Source organism: Neophocaena asiaeorientalis, unplaced genomic scaffold, assembly GCF_003031525.2.
Source record: "Neophocaena asiaeorientalis asiaeorientalis breed wild unplaced genomic scaffold, Neophocaena_asiaeorientalis_V1.1 scaffold418, whole genome shotgun sequence".
In the NCBI taxonomy this organism is placed as follows: domain Eukaryota; kingdom Metazoa; phylum Chordata; class Mammalia; order Artiodactyla; family Phocoenidae; genus Neophocaena; species Neophocaena asiaeorientalis.
Window position 1 is genome coordinate 5,615,299 of NW_020175731.1, and position 17,362 is coordinate 5,632,660.

Below are 17,362 nucleotides of genomic sequence, written 5' to 3' on the forward strand. Positions count from 1 at the left end.
CACAGCGGACTCTTCTTTCCTAGAAGTTAGGTTTCTGTTTCTCTCACGGATCAGGGTTGGCCCAGGCTTGGAGCCATGACCTAAGATGAGTAATGGGGACTTGATACATTTCAAACCCTGTGAAAGGGATTCGTGTTCTGAAGGCGCTGGCCGGCACAGTGATTTTGAGATACAGTTTAGGGATTCTGAGCCCAAGGTATGTGAGGTCACTGGTCATTGGTAACCAAACGTGGGTTTGTTTTAGCCACCTTAACGTTTCTTGAGTGTCCTGTCCTCCTGCTGGAGGACAGGACACAAAGATTAAATAGTTACATGGGGTCTAGGAGACTGACATGTCAAAATAAAATACATTGTATGGAATATTAAATAAATAGATTAAAAAAAAATAGAGCTGAGAGGCTGGGGCCAGTGCTCGCATGAAGAGCCAGGTACGTGTTCCTGACAGATAGTAGAGGTTTTTAAAGTAAATCATTGCTCTTCAGGCAAAGAAAGGTGAGACTACCATTCCAGTCCAAGGAAACAGCAGGAGAAAATGCACAGACGGTGAATTGCCTGTTTTTCTGGACCTAGAGAAGTACCCTAGGGGACTTCCATGGCGGTCCAGTGGTTAGGACTCCAGGCTTCCACTGCACGGGGCATGGGTTTCATCCCTGGCCCGGGAGGATCCCACATGGCCGGTGGCCGAACCGAATAAATAAACCATTTTAAAAAAAAAAAGCACGCTAGTGTAAGGCAGGGAATGGAGAGGTGAGCAAAGAGGCCACATCACCTGAGCCCTGCTAAGAATCTTATTTGTTTGAACGTATGGACACCAAGGGGGGAAAGTGGCTGGTGTGTGGTGGTGGTGGTGGGATGAACTGGGAGACTGGGATTAACATATATACACTAATATGTATAAAATGGATAACTAATAAGAACCTGCTGTATAAAAAGAAATAAAATAAAAAAATTTTTTTAAAAACTAAAAATGTACAAAAAAAAAGAACCTTATTTGTTTGGTTTTGGTTTTGGTAGTGAGGAAACAGGAACATGGACAGAATTGTATTTCAGGAAATCACTGAGCCTGTGGGGAAGTGACCACCATATCCAATAACACAGAAGCTTTTAATTAAGCTTTTAAAAAAAATCACAAAAGTTGCCATCCTTAGTTATCCACTGTAGGTCTCTACTTAGGTTTCTGCATTCTCAAAACCCACCAACTTCCCTGGTCTTGCTTGCTTTTCCCTGTCCCCTCCTGCTTCCCCTTTCCTACTCTACAACTGATCTGATTTAAAAAACCCTCCCTGAGGCAGAGGAATTATGACATCAAATGGAATTCACCTGATCATTTTATCTTTCTGTTGCTTATGTAAGTCCCTTAATCCAACTGGCTAATCACTTTTAACACATACAGGAGTTGTCTGACTATAAAGGCAGAAAGAATAAAATAAGTATGGATACATATATATATTTAATATAGGTATATAAGTGTAACTAACTGCATACACATACATATGGTGTCAAGCAGCCCTAAGGAGCACAGCGCTGCTTTCCTTTCAAAAAGCTTCTGATACCGTAGATCTTTTTTTTTTTTTTAAGCAAGGGATACTTTATTTTATGTATTTTATTTTTGTCTGCGTTGGGTCTTTGTTGCTGCAGGCAGGTTTTTCTCTAGTTGTGGCCAGCAGGGGCTACTCTTTATTGCTGTGCGCAGGCTTCTCATTGCGGTGGCTTCTCTTGTTGTGGAGCACAGGCTCTAGGCACGCGGGCTTCAGTACGTGTGGCACACGGGCTCAGTACTTATGGCTCGTGGGCTCTAGAGAGCAGGTTCAGTAGTTGTGGCGCACGGGCTTAGTTGCTCCACGGCATGTGGGATCTTCCCGGACCAGGGCTCGAACCCGTGTCCCCTGCATTGGCAGGGGGATTCTTAACCACTGTGCCACAAGGGAAGCCCCTTTGTTTTTTCTTTTAAATATTTATTTGGCTGCGCCGAGTCTTAGTCTTTAGTGATGGCATGCAAACTCTTAGTTGTGGCACGTGGGATCTAGTTCCCTGACCAGGGATTGAGCCCAGGCTTATTGGGAGCCCGGAGCCTTAGCCACTGAACCACCAGGGAAGTCCCAATACTGTAGATCTTATGACACCCACTGCTTGGAACAGTAAAGTTTATATGGTTAGAAATGCAAAAATCCTGAAAAACAACCTTACTGGTGAAGGAAACCAGATTATGTCACTCCCAAATATGCCTCTTTGACATACTGTTTTGAGCCGAAGGCAATTAGGAGCAGCGAAAACAGGATAAGCTCTCTCTACCCTCCTCCTTTCTGCCTAAAGACAAAATATAAATTGCCTTTGCTGGAGAAGGTTCTAGACTGTTAGCCCAGAGATGACACCAAACAAACCTCACTGTTAGTTTCCCCCAATATATTACATTCCCACAGTTTCCCGCCCTTGGAAGCCTTAAAACGCTTTCCTTTGTCCCGTCATTTCTATACAAATTTATTTTTTCTTTGTTAAAATGCTATATACACCCAAGTTCTAGCCACCCCTTTGAGTTACTCATCCCTGAGTTTCTCCCGTGCATTTGAGATACACGTATTAATAAACTTCTGTTCATTTTTCTGTTTTTTGTTGACAGAGACCCAAGCTGAGGACCCAGAAGGGTAGAAGAAAAGAAATTCTTTTTCTTTCTCTATACTGGGTAACTTTAGGATGTATAATATAATAAATATTGTGCATCTCCCTTTAAAATGATCCTGACTTTCTGTCAAAGGAAGTCACACTGTCTCAAAGTAAGGGTCTCAGTGGACTGTCCTTTTGAGGATGAAGTCATTCTTCCTTGATGATCATCATTTATTGAAAGGTAGTGATGGGCTTCCCTGGTGGTGCAGTGATTGAGAGTCCGCCTGCCAATGCAGGAGATGCGGGTTCGTGCCCCGGTCCGGGAGGGTCCCACATGCCGCAGAGCGGCTGGGCCCGTGAGCCATGGCCGCTGAGCCTGCGCGTCCGGAGCCTGTGCTCCACAATGGGAGAGGCCACAAAAGAAAGAAAGAAAGGTAGTGTTGTTCTGATCTAAATAATCCTCACACCAAAGCTCAGGTATCATCCCCTTCTCATGGATGAGGAGACTGAAGCTCAAGGTCATGCAGCTAATGAACAGAGGTGCAGAATTTGAATCCAGGTCTATCTGACTCAAAAGCCTGTAACCCTAACCATTGTGAGGAATGTCTCACTCTTCTAATTCCTCAAACTCCAGAATTACAGAAGGAAACTCCTTAAAATATATAGTTATCTACGGCTTCCCGGGTGGCACAGTGGTTAAGAATCCGCCTGCCAATGCCGGGGACATGGGTTCAAGCCCTGGTCCAGGAAGATCCCACATGCCGTGGAGCAACTAAGCCAGTGTGCCACAACTACTGAGCCTGCGCTCTAGAGCCCATGAGCCACAACTACTGAGCCCACATGCCACAACTACTGAAGCCTGCGCACCTAGAGCCTGCACTCTGCAACAAGAGAAGCCACCGCAATGAGAAGCCCACGCACTGCAACGAAGAGTAGCCCCCGCCCACCGCAACTAGACTGTGCTCAGCAATGAAGACCCAACACAGCCAAAAATAAAATAAATAAATAAAAACAAATTAAATAATATATATAGTTATTAAATTTTTGTATATGTATATTTATGCATGGATATATTATGCATTTTGAAAAACTTACCCAATATATAATAACAACGGAGAAGCATCCATAATTCCCTGACAATAAGTCAACTTTCTAACTTTCTCAATTTTCTAATTTCTGTTTGGCTTTTTCTCATAGGAATATTCAAAATCAAATTGTAGTTGCAAATTTGTAGCTTGATTTTTTTTTTTTTTTTTTTTTTGCGGTACTCGGGCCTCTCACTGTCGTGGCCTCTGCCATTGCGGAGCACAGGCTCCGGACATGCAGACTCAGCGGCCGTGGCTCACGGGCCCAGCCGCTCCACGGCATGTGGGATCCTCCCGGACCAGGGCACGAGCCCGTGTCCCCTGCATCGGCAGGCGGACTCCCAACTACTGCGCCACCAGGGAAGCCCATAGCTTGATTATTTTTATGTATCAAATATCTATTCCATGTTGTTACAATCTTCGAGTTACCACTTTTACTCTGTATTCATCCATTGAATTAATGAACTATAATTTGTTTCACTGCCCCCAGTTTTAAACACTTATGCTCATCCAGATAGTTCTCTATTTTAAATAACATTCTACAAACACTTCAATTTTTTCTGTTTTTCTTTTTCCTGTCCTTTTCACACATAGGATTGCTCTGCCAAAGGACAATACAAATATTTTTAAATCCCTGTTAACATTCTAAATTATATAAAAGTACTGTACCAATTTCATTGCTTCGATAACCTCACTGTTGCAGTTTCATCATATATCACCTCCATTTCTGTATTCTTAGTGTTATCTACTACAGTAGCTATAAAACACTGCTTGTGGTATTAACTTATACTTGCTTTCAGAGCTATAGCTCCTTTATTTCATTGTTGTGATAGATCGCAAGTTACCCAGTGCAGCACCCATTTTCCCTTCCTCCTTAGTAATAAATTCCCAATTTAGAGTGGACACATTCTGCCCCATACAAAAGGATCAGATTTCTCACCTTCCCTTGCAGCTAGGGGCAGCCATGTGATGGTTCAGACCCACAGCATGTAATAAGAATCCTTGGGCTTCCCTGGTGGCGCAGTGGTTGAGAGTCCGCCTGCCGATGCAGGGGACATGGGTTCATGCCCTGATCCGGGAAGATCCCACATGCCACGGAGCGGCTGGGCCCGTGAGCCATGGCCGATGAGCCTGCGCGTCCGGAGCCTGTGCTCCGCAACGGGAGAGGCCACAGCAGTGAGAGGCCCGCGTACCGCAAAAAAAAAAAAAAAAAAGAATCCTTATGTGATATAAGAAGGCTGCTTAAGGGAAAATGACTTGCAACATAATAGGATGGCAGGACTCCAGCAGCCATATTGGAGTATGAAGTTACCAAATTTGAGGAGAGAGGCTCTAAGTGAGGATGGTGGAACAAAAAGGTGGTGGCCTAGTCCCTACTGACATCATGGAGCTGCTGGGGCAGCCCTGGATCACCTAGCTCTGGGCTTCCTTTATGTGAAAGAGAAATAAACTTCCATCTTACTTAAACACTATTATTTGGGTAGTTTTCAATACAGTTGACCCTTACGCCATCCCCCACCCCCAGTGGAAAATCTTATGACTTTATTAGTGGGTCCTCTGTATTCGTGGTTCTTCATCAGCAGATTCAACCAATCTTGGATCATGTAGTACTGCATCACATATATATTGAAAAAAAATCCGTGTATATGTGGACTGGTACAGTTCAAACTCATGTTTGTTCAAGGGTCAACCATACTTCCTAAATTAGTTGTTTTATCGCATCCCTTTCATGATGTCTGTAAATCCCAGGTACCCAGTTGTTCAATGGGCCATATTCCTAGAAAATTGAGTATAAAGTCATTTTCCTAAATACCATCTTGAAAATACTATAATGAATCCTCTTGTAAATTATGCCATCATGTATCCCATCTGTAAATCTGGATGTGCATGTGCTGAACTTGCTTAAAAGCCTTGCTTATTTCTTCTACCAGGTCATGATAATTTTACAAACTCAACCTGCCATCGTTTTGTTCCCCTCTTAAAGTGTGTTTTTACGTCCCTGGAGTTCCCACTTTAATACACCACATTGTTATCCTGTATTGATTATTAGACATTGTACTTGAAGAATTACTTTTAGAAATAATTTTAGGTGTTGATGATATTTCTCCAGAGAGTATTTTGTTTACTTCATGTTGGCACTGGGGACGTTTGCTATTCACCATCACGCAGACCTTATTTTATGGCTCGAGGTTTTCTATGCCACGTCCCCCCTGCCCTGCACGTGCCCCCCTCCAGATACCTTGAAGCCAGACCTGCAGTGTGTATGAGGGCTGGTTATTTCTTGCTCACCCTTACTTTGGACCCACAGCCCTGGTCTCCAAGGCTTAAATCCCTTACTTAGAAGATGGTTGAAAGCCCTTTTCAGTGGCCTTTCCTCACAGGCCGATGCCCCTGACCAAATACAGTCCCAGAGCTGGGCTCACTCCTCTGGATTCTATTCTTTTTGGAGATCTTGGCCCGATAACTCCTCATCCTTTGGTTAAATCTGATGCTTTTAAGATGTTTTTATATTTCCTCAGATTTTTCAGTTGCCTGAATTTCCTAGTCCAACGTTGTTAAAAGCAGAAGCTGGGGCACTGCATTAGGTCCATTTCTTTTATGAGGATAAGTTGTCATGTTTTTGCAAAAGCAACTTTTAAAAATTCACAGTTCAGGAGCTTGGTCACTTGTCATTACTCAGCTCTTTAATTACCAGATAAGAGTACAAAAATCAGCACTGCTAATTCCATTTCCTTTACCATTCTTTACTTATTCTATGTATTTTGATTCACAGGCAATAAAAACCTCAATTATTTCTCCCTTCTAAAAGCTGCAGTATCCCCTCTCCGTGAATGTGGACTGAACTTAGTGACTTCTGAGGACTAGAGTATGGAAAGAGAAAAAAGGTATCTTTACAGAGGAGAAATCTGGCAGACAACACCTTAACCAGATCATCAAAGTTAACATCACCCGTAATAAACTGCTACTGTATATATTGATATAATAGGATATCATAATATGATGTGATGAGAAAGTACTTCACCTCTGTAGTATTTTCTCCAAAGCCATACCCCCCAGTCTAATTGTGAGAAAACAAGACAAACCCAAATTGAAGGTCATTCTATAAAATACCTGATTGGTACTTTCAAAAGTTTCAAGGTCATGAAAGGTTGAGAAACTCTCACAGACTAGAGGGACAAAGGTAACATGATATCTAAACGCAGTAGGGTGTCCCAGATTGGATCCTGGAACAGAAAAGGGACCTGAATGGAAAAACTAGTGAAACCTAAATTAAGCCTATAGCTTAGTTAATGGTAATATGCCAATGTTAATTTCCTAGTTTTGACAAATGTACCATGGTTACATGGTACATGTTAATATTAGCGGAAACTGGGTCAAGGTTATATGGGAATTCTCTGCTCTACCTTTGCAACTTTTCTATAAATCTAAAATTAGTCCAAAATATTTATTAAAGTTGCAGTAATATATTTACCAAAACTCAATAAGATCTCATATTTAAAATCGCATACTTCATTAGTCTCCTTTTGACAACTATATTACTTTTCTCAGTTATATTGTAGAAGCAGAGAACATACAGTATGCCTAGATGTTCCCCTAGAATGAAAGATTCCTGTTTCCTTTCCATTGTCTAGTTCTCGCTGGGAAGTGGTTCCTCAGGCAAGGACTTCCCTTCCTCCTGGCCGCATCAGGACTAGCTCTTGCCAATGGAGGTGGTGAGCCATTTCCCAGTATGAGCAGTGGGTATGCCTTCTTCACTTTCTTCTCCCATCAGCTGGCAGTATGCCAGCGCCCACGATGACCTTGGAAGCCACTTGTTATGGATAGAGACTATCCACCTGGGTCCCTGAACAACTTTGTGAAGCAAAGAACTGCACCCAAACCCCAATCCCCAGCCATTGAGAAACACTGGTTTGGGTCTTTACAGAAACGAGATACTAAAGCCTTTGAGATTTCTGGGTTTGTCTGCTACAGCAGCTCACGTTTCTCAACATATACATACACTTAACTTGCCTCTCCCACCTTGTTTAACTCATCTGAACGGGGTTGACTTCACATGGTAACTCTAGATTCCCAGAGAAAGTCAGGCTGAGGTTAATAAACATTGCTATGAACAGCAAACACAGGAGAGCTAAAGTGAATAAAGATGATTGTAATTCAGTACATTTATTTATTTTAATGTGTGGGGTTTTTTCTTTTTTATAAATTTATTTTATTTTATTTTTGGCTGCGTTGGGTCTTCGTTGCTGCACACGGGCTTTCTCTAGTTGCAGTGAGCCGGTGCTACTCTTCGTTGCGGTGCATGGGCTTCTCATTGCAGTGGCTTCTCTTGTTGTGGAGCACGGGCTCTAGGCACGCGGGCTTCAGTAGTTGTGGCACGTGGGCTCAGTAGTTGTGGCTCGTGGGCTCTTCAGCCCAGGCCCAGTAGCTGTGCCTCACGGGCTTAGTTGCTCTGCGGCATGTGGGATCTTCCCGGACCAGGGCTCGAACCTGTGTCCCCTGCGTTGGCAGGCGGATTCTTAACCACTGCGCCACCAGGGAAGTCCCGTAATTCAGTACATTTAAAATCAAATCAAAATAGTATATTTTTCAATGAATGGCAGGGCCTCAGGAATCATCCCACCAAAGAGGATGTCACCATGCTTCTCCTTCCAAGAGTCTCTGGAACAGTCAAGGAAATTTATGTGAACGAATGTGTGTAACCATTGCTCTGAAAAAAAAAAAGGGCTCACGTACTAAAGTGTACCATCTCTTTAAAAAGCACCATCTGGGACTTCCCTGGTGGTCCAATGGGTAAGACTCTGCGCTCCCAGTGCAGGGGGCCAGGGTTTGATCCCTGGTCAGGGAACTAGATCCCACATGCATGCCATAACTCAGAGTTCACATGCCGCAGCTAAGAAATCCGTATGCTGCAACGAAGATCCTGCGTGCTGCAACTACGACCCAGTGCAGCCAAAATAAATAAATAAAATTTAAAAAGCACCGTGTATAATTTCTACTCTCCCTTTTACGATTCAGAAGAAACTTAAAATATGCTCGTAGGGGTAGGGGTTAAGTAGAATCTCTTTTCCATATTCCTGCTCTGGCAAAGGGGCATTGTCATAATAGGGATGTCACAACTCCGGGTGTCAGTCACCTTTTGAGTGACCCAACGTGTGTGTGTGTGTGTGTGTGTGTGTGTGTGTGTGTGTGTGTGTGTGTGTGTGTTTAATAGAGGGCAGGGATCCCTGAGCTGTGAATGGATTCTGGGCCCTGTTCCCAGGTATGGAGAGAAGTCACCTCTGTACACAAAGGCAGGAAACGTTACACAGTGAGCCAGATTTTTCTGGTGCCTAAGCTATACTCACTTGTACATAATTAACCTTTAAAGATATACTGTTTGTTTTCTTTAAATTGTTCATCTGGCACCCTTTCTTCAGGGTATTCTCCTGGAATACCTAGAAAGGGGATTCTTTCTGCTTCACTCACTGATCTATTCCCAGAGCTTGGAGCAGTGCTTTGACATAGGTGCTTAATAAATACTTGGTGAATGTATTCACCTCAGCAATGACCTTCTTCAGGAAGTCTTCCCTCTGTGCCACTCCCCTGTATCAGGAGGCATCCTGGGCTACTTCCGTTACATACTTCACAATGTAACTTTTCAGTCTACCCACTAGACTCAAAACTTTGTGAGCAGGAACTAAACCTCCTACATTTGTATCTCCAGTGCCAAGCACTATGTTTTGTGCTGGTCTCAGCCTATCAATAACCAATGTGGTTGGACTGGCCCTTGTGGTTATTATGATTGCAAGATGCCCTTCAGCAATAACCATCAGGAAACTTTGAAAAAGATAAAGTGTTATTACTTATAAGACCTGGAAATCATATAGCACACCTGTGAGGTCTAAGGGAAAAGACAGAGAGGGAGAAGAGCATGCATGGGACTGGGTTCTCCTTTTACTGGGGCGGAATAGATTACTGCAATTTAATAAATATTTTGGAGTAATTTTAGATTTATAGAAAAGTTGCAAAGATAGCACAGAGCAGGAATATAAATTGAAGGAAGAGAAAAAGATGAGTAGTCCAAACGGTCAGCTATTAAAATCAATCAAGATCTCAAAAACAAAGGAGCTTGGCTCTTTATTTAGTCTGTGGCTGGTAGTATGTTTATTTGAGATGGCCATCTTTGGATGCCTTGGTGATCAAAGCTTAAGTCAGGGGACTTCCCTGGAGGTCCAGTGGTTAAGACTCCGCACTTCCACTGCACGGGGCGAGGGTTCAATCCCTGGCTGGGGAACTAAGATCCCGCCTGCTTCATGGCATGGCCAAAAAAAAAAAAAGCCTGAGTCAGGCTGTTGCATTACAAAAAACGGTCGGGGCTTACACTACACACTAGCACAAAATAAATGTTTATTGAGCAAATATGTACCAATGAATGCTTAATACTGATTTAATACTATTGCCTAGAGAATCTGGTCTTCATACAATCGTACATACCATCAGCACATTAGCATCTCCTAAGAGGCACTGTTAACCCCACATCACTGAGTACAGAAATCAGAAAGGCTTAGCAAAGGTTTAGAAATTCTGGCTACTCAAAGGGAGAGAAACCGGAGCACTTTGTGGGAGTGATACCTGTTCATTACAAGTTACTACAGGTTTGGGCAATGGTACCAGAAACTTCCTCAGTTTCATCATATTTTCTGGCAGATGTTTTTAGGCTCCCAGGGTTAAGGAAGAAAGAACATATTTGAGAAACTTGGGGATTTCCATGATGACAATGAGAGTGAGAATTTCTTGAAAATTTTAAGAGGTCAGTTTTTTTTTTCCTTCCTCTTATGAATAGTTTCAAAATTAACTTGCAAATGTAGCGACTCATATGATCTGACTTTCTCAGTTTAGCTGATCTTAAATCTCTACATATATAGGGTTTTCTTAGGAGGTGCAGTTCATGCTTTAGTTGTCGTTATCTATGGAAAACTGAGGTATATGCTCATGTTTACCATGATCTCGTGAATTTATTTCTGTAGATAAAATATTACAGGGAAGGGGGAAGAGGTTTCGTCAGCTGTTCTGATGTAAATTGAACAAGATTTGAAATTGGCTAGGAAAATGACAGAAATACCAGGTCAGCAGACAATTGTTTGCCTCCCACCCATCTGAAAAAAAAAGTAATTTTTTTTTTTAGCCATACCACATGGCTTGCAGGATCTTAGCTCCCTGACCTGGGATTGAACCCTGGACCCACCGCAGTGAAAAGCACCGAGTCCTAACAACTGGACAGCCAGGGAATTCCCAAGAAGTAATTTTTTTGAAGGAGGCACTCCTTTCATAATTCTTTTACTTACTTACCAAATTAATAATTAATGTTTTATTGAAGAACCAATCACCCAGGATTTGTAGTTAATTCATTCAACAAACATTGAAGATGTACCAGTTGTCAGATGTTGTGCTTTGTGTTTAAGGATACATAAAGCAAACAGTGCCTGAAATTAATGACTCAGTGTTCAAATGAACTTGGTTTGCTTGGGGGATGAAAAGTGGTCCTGGGTGACTGGAACACATGAAGATAAGGCTGGGAGATCCTGGGATGACATTGTGAAGGGATTTACATCCATATGATAGAGAGATTGGGTATAACCTGGAAGAAACCTTCAAGAAAAAGGCGAAAGTTCTGTGAGTAGCATGGTGTCATTATCAGATTTATTCTCTGCAGGTGAAAGCTCCTCCAGGCATTGGGTGGATGGACTAGAGATAGCAGTGGGGATTAAGGACAGGTGGGTCCTTTTAAGAAATGCTAATGACCTAATCTAAGGCATTGGATTGTGGATGGAGAAAAAATGTGGTGGCCAATTGAATGAGTGCAATAAGAGATAAGAGTTGAAGATGAAATGCAGTTGGTTTCCTGCTTGAGAGGCTCACTGCCTATATTCATCATGAACTGAGCCCGGGAACAGAAGTATGATTATGAGTTTGGTTTTAGATATAACAACAGTTTAATGACTAGTTTAAGATGCTTCTAGGAAACCTAGGTGAAGACAACTGACAGGTAGATGGAAACTGACTTAGGTGGCATCAGTGGACCAGGGCAGGGGGTTACGTTATTAAAATAGGTGAGACCACCAAGGCAGTAAGTGCTGCCCTGACATCAAGCACAAGAAGGAAAAAGATCAGTTTGGGCAGATAAGCAGTCAGTGAACATCACTACAAGAAAAATGTCAGTAGCATGGTACAAACAGAAGTTAGGTTGCACTGGACTGAGGACTGAAGGCACTAGGATTAGACTTCCGATTCTAAGAGGACAGGTAGAGAAGTACATGATTACAAAATGGGAAGATGCTCACACTGATGGGTTTGTTGCGGGAAGGAGGACCCCTTCCAGGTCCCAAGAGCAGGCTCTTGTCTAATGCTCGGAAATGAATTGTCCGAGACACATGTGCTGACAAAGCAAGAGACTTTACTGGAAAGGGACGCCCAGGCGGAGAACCGCAGGGTAAGGGAACCCAGGAGGAGACTGCTCTGCCACGTGGCTCGAAGTCTTGGGTTTTATGGTGATGGGGTTAGTTTCTGGGTTGTCTCTGGCCAATCATTCTGACTCAGGGTCCTTACTGGTGGTGCTCGCATCGCTCAGCCAAGATGGATTCCAGCGAGAAGGATTCTGAGAGGTTGGTGGGACATATGGACTGTTTCTCCTTTTGACCTTTACCGAATTCTTCCAGCTGGTAGTGGCGTGTTAGTTCTGTGTTCCTTACCAGGACCTCCTGTGGTAAAACAACTCATGCAAATGGTCACCTGGTCAGGGTGGGCGGTTTCGGCCAGTGGTTGCCCTAACAGGTTAGGACAGAGTCCAATCTAAGGGAGAACCTGAAGACTGATTAGAAGAGGAAGTAAGTGATGAAACAAGGTCATGGAGGAGCAGGAGGAGGGAATAAACAGGAACAAAAGTGTGTTTCATTTCTAGGAACTTTCTGAGTTTCTCAATCTCAGTCATGTAATTTCAGTGCCTGTGCTTAGATTGGGCAAAATGACACCGCACACCTCATCTCAGATGGGATTGGATCTCATCCAAAACTCAGACTGGGACTTGAACCCAAGGGCTGGGACTCCAGCCTGCTGTCTTTTTTTTTTAATTTTTAAAAAATATTTATTTATTTGGTTGCACCAGGTCTTAGTTGCGGCAGGCGGGCTCCTTAGTTGTGGCATGAGAACTCTTAGTTGCGAACTCTAGTTCCCTGGTCAGGGATCAAACCCAGGCCCCCTGCATTGGGAGCAAGGAATCCTAACCACTGGGCCACCAGGGAAGTCCCTTGAACCCATTGTCTCAATTGAAATCCTCACACATGGTCTCGGGACTTAATGAAGCTCAGGTTCTTTATGTCTCCTCACAGAAGGAACTCAGGGAGAGGCAAAGTGATAGGAAAGAAGTAGATTTATTGAGAGAGATACTCCATAGACAGAGTAGGGGCCATCTCAGAAGGTGAGAGGCCCAGAAATTTGGGGGTGGTTAGTTTTTATGGGCTGGGTAATTTTATAGGCTAACGGGTGTGAGGTTTATTCCAACTATTTTGGGGAAGGGGTGGGGATTTCCAGGAATTAACCGCCTACTTTTTGGCCTTTTGTGGTCGGGACTGTCGTGGTGCCCATGGGTGTGTCATTTAGCGTATGCTACTGCATTACAATCCTGAGGCTCAAGGTCTACCGGAAGTTGAAGCTTCCACCATCTTGGGCCTTATTGGTTCTAAGCAGTTTTTGTTGTGTCCTCAACAGCTATGTCATTCTTTTAAATGTTGTGCCTTCGTGCCTCCCCTATCTCAGTATCATTCAGGGGTTCTTTCTGTTGCCCAGCGCAAGTTCACATGCCCGATGCACAGTGAGGCCAAACAAACTGAAACTTTGGAGTTTGCAGCAGAGAAAGGTTAATTGCAGGGCCCTGCATGGAAACAGGTGGCTCATGTTCAAAAACCTCAAACTCCTGGATGGTTTTCATGGAGAAGTTTTTATAGGTAAAATTTGAGGTTAGGGCTGCAAAGTGAGTTACTTTTGACTGCTCCTCCTTTGTTTCTGCAATCCCTTACTTCCTGATTAGCAGCTGCTGTTTGAATCTGCCCTTTGGTACTCAGGGAAGGTCCAGGAGGCTGAGACCTTTTTTCCTAAGAACAAGAAACAGGGGACAAGGACTTCCCTGGTGGCGCAGTGGTTAAGAATCTGCCTGCCAGGGCTTCCCTGGTGGCGCAGTGGTTGAGAGTCCGCCTGCCGATGCAGGGGACAGGGGTTCGTGCCCCGGTCCGGAAAGATCCTACATGCCGTGAAGTGGCTGGGCTCGTGAGCCATGGCCACTGAGCCTGCGCGTCCGGAGCCTGTGCTCCGCAACGGGAGAGGCCACAACAGTGAGAGGCCCGCGTACCGCAAAAAAAAAAAAAAAAATCTTTCTGCCAATGCAGGGGACACGGGTTTGAGCCCTGGTCCGGACGATCCCATATGCCGTGGAGCAACTAAGCCCATGAGCCACAACTACTGAGCCGGTGCACCCTAGAGCCCATGCTCCACAACAGGAGAAGCCACCAGAAGGAGAAGCCCGCGCCCCGTAACAAAGAGTAGCCCCCACTCTTAGCAACTAGAGAAAGCCCGCGAGACCCGGCGCAGCCAAAAATAAATAATAAATAAAAGAAACAGGGGACATGAAAAGGACTTGTACACTGCTCAGTTTCATCGCCATTTCCAAATCGAACATTACAATTGTTCTTACTCTACAGGGTTAAATTAGTTAATATATTTAAAATACTTAGAACAGTGTCAGGGATATAGTTAGACACACAAGAAATACTAGACTTTATTATATTATTATAATAATTATTTTGTTATAATATTGTCATACTACTACTAATTATTATTACTATCTTTGTTATTATCATTACTGTAAGCAGATAGGTTAGGGGGTCCCTAGAGAAAGAGAACCGGGAATGGCTTTCTTGATGTTAGAGAAGCCATTTTGGCCTAAGCATTTTTTTTTGGCCGTGCCACGTGGCGTGCGGGATCTCAGTTCCTCAATCAGGGATGGAATCTGTGCCTCCTGCAGTGGAAGCACAGAGCCTTAATCACTGGACCACCAGGGAAGTCCTGGCCTAAGCCATTTTGTGATTTAACCCTGGCCACAATGCTTGCATGATCAGGTCTCGGTAATCAATTATCTTAGGGAACAAAGGAACGGAGGAACCGGTAAAAGGCAGTCAAACAGTAGTGCGGCGATAAAGCAGAGTCCTAGTTCCTTCTCGAGGGATATACGCAATAATACATCTTTGAGTTCTGCGGGAACTAAGGCCCCCACTCAGGTGGAGGAGGGAATGGTGATGTTCACCCTTCTGAATTCAATCAACTAAAGCTCGGACTCTGTCAACCTTTGCCCCAGTTCTATGCTAAACTCTGCTCTGCTCAAGCCGCCTCATGAATATGCAGGTACCCTAGCTTAAAGCTTCCCCAATATTGCTGTTCGGGGGGGACTCTGCTTCGGGAAAGATCCCTACTGTTCTCCTTACTTGCTGCAAGTAATAAATCCTTCCTTCTCCTGATCTTTGGCTTGGTTGTGTCTATTGTCTTGATACCTACCAAGAGGTGAACCCAGTTTTGGGGTAACATTATTACTGTGGAAAGAGTTTCAAAGTCTCCTTTAGAGTAAGCTCCATGATTCAGGAATGGTGTTTCTTTCCCTTGTAAATATAACCCTAAGGCCTAGCAAAGTACCTGGCACATAGTAAACCCTTGATAAAAAATATTGACTTGTTGAATCTATATGTGAGGGGAACCACTGACCGAAACCACCCACCCTGGCCAGCCCCAATAGTAACAACTTTCATGAGTTATCTTACAAAAGGAGGTCCTGGTAAGGAACGCAGAAAGAACAAGCTACCACCAACCCAAAGAATTTGCTCAAGGTCAAAAGGAGAGAGGAGACGCCAGTCCATACGTCCTACCAACCTCCCAGAATCCTTCTCACTAGAATCCATCTTGGCTGAGTGATGCGTGCGCCACCAGGATGGACCCTGAGTCGGAATGATTGGCCAGAGACAACCCGGAAACTAACCCCATTACCATAAAACCCGAGACTGCGAGCCACGTGGCAGAGCGTTTCTCCTGGATTTCCTTACCACCTGGGTGCCTCTTCCCAATAAAGTCTCTTGCTTTGTCAGCACGTGTGTCTCCCCAGACAATTCATTTCTGAGTACTAGACAAGAGCCCACTCTTGGGCCCTGGAAGGGGTCCCCCTTCTTGCAACATATATATAGAGCAAGTTGTGGATCAATATATATGAGATGATATTTTAAATGCAATTTAATGGTGAAGTGTTTAGAGATGATGTGTACTGATCTCTGCAACTTATTTTGAAATCTGAAAAAATGGACTGATGAATGGGAATTGGCATAGCTGTTTGAATAGATATGTGAAAAAGCAAATAAGGCAATGTGCTAATAGTAGAATCTAGGTAGTAGATGAGAAGGTGCAGGGTGGGTGCAGGGTGGGTACTTTCAATAAAAAAATGCTTCAACTTTTTAAAAAAATAATTAAATCTGCAAAAACAATTGTCTGGAAGAATATGCATCCTGTTGTTAACAGTGGTTACCCCTTGGGATTGGCAACAGGGCCTTGGAGGGAAGGAGTCATTAACTTTTTACCTTATATGCTTTTATTGTTTTTATTTTTATGAGTGTGAATTGTTTTGGAACAATAAAATTTAAAGGTCAATTTGTGGGAATTCCCTGGTGGTCCAATGGTTAGGACTCTGTGCTCTTAGTGCCAAGGACCTGGGTTTGATCCCTGGTCAGGGAACTAAGATCCCACAAGCTGTGTGGCATGGCCAAAAAATAAAATAAAGGTCAATATGCAAAAGAAAAAGCAAGAGGAAACATTCACAGAGAAAAGAAACAGGATGAGAGCTATAGGAGATTTTGTCTTTCTTTGACCTACTAAGAATGTAATACTTTCATAATAAGAAAACTAAACTAAGATTTAGTTAAAAACAAAAGGATATTAAAATTCATAGAAATAATGCACAAAAGTAAATATTTGCTAAGCAGACATTTTTGATTCTTACCCACATTTGTTAGAAATTATTTTACGGAAAGTAATTCACTGGTAAATTTCACCAAAAAGAGAATACTTTGACTAACAGGTTCTGTTCTTATTACACTCTTGTTACTATGATCTTTGAAGCTTCAAGGATGTGCTTGCTGGAATTGGACCTTCTTTGGAAATTATCATTGTGGGTCCTGCCACTTAGAGGTGAAATTGAAACCAAGCAAGACCCTGAAGGCCCTTCCCAGGTACAAGTCTCTCCGTGTCTCTAGCTTCTTGTCTGTAGAAAAAGCTTTAGACTTCTAGGCCTTCCCTGAGTTCCAAAGGGCAGACTCAGTTAATGATTGAGAAAATGAAGAAAAAAAGGAAAAGCAGTCAAGTAAGAAAAGTACTAATAACTTGAACAATAGAGTCACAGGACTCCTAGTTCCTCCTGGAAGGATATAGATAACAATCAGATGCATATCCTTGAGTTGTTTTATAGAAACCAGGACCCCTGCTGGATAGAAACTGCTAATCAGACTTGTTGGAACCAGAAGGTTGAGGATTGAGATTTCTGAAATAATCACCTTGTTACCTCACCACCAACCAATCAGATGAATATCCACAAGCTGATCACACACCCTCAACCC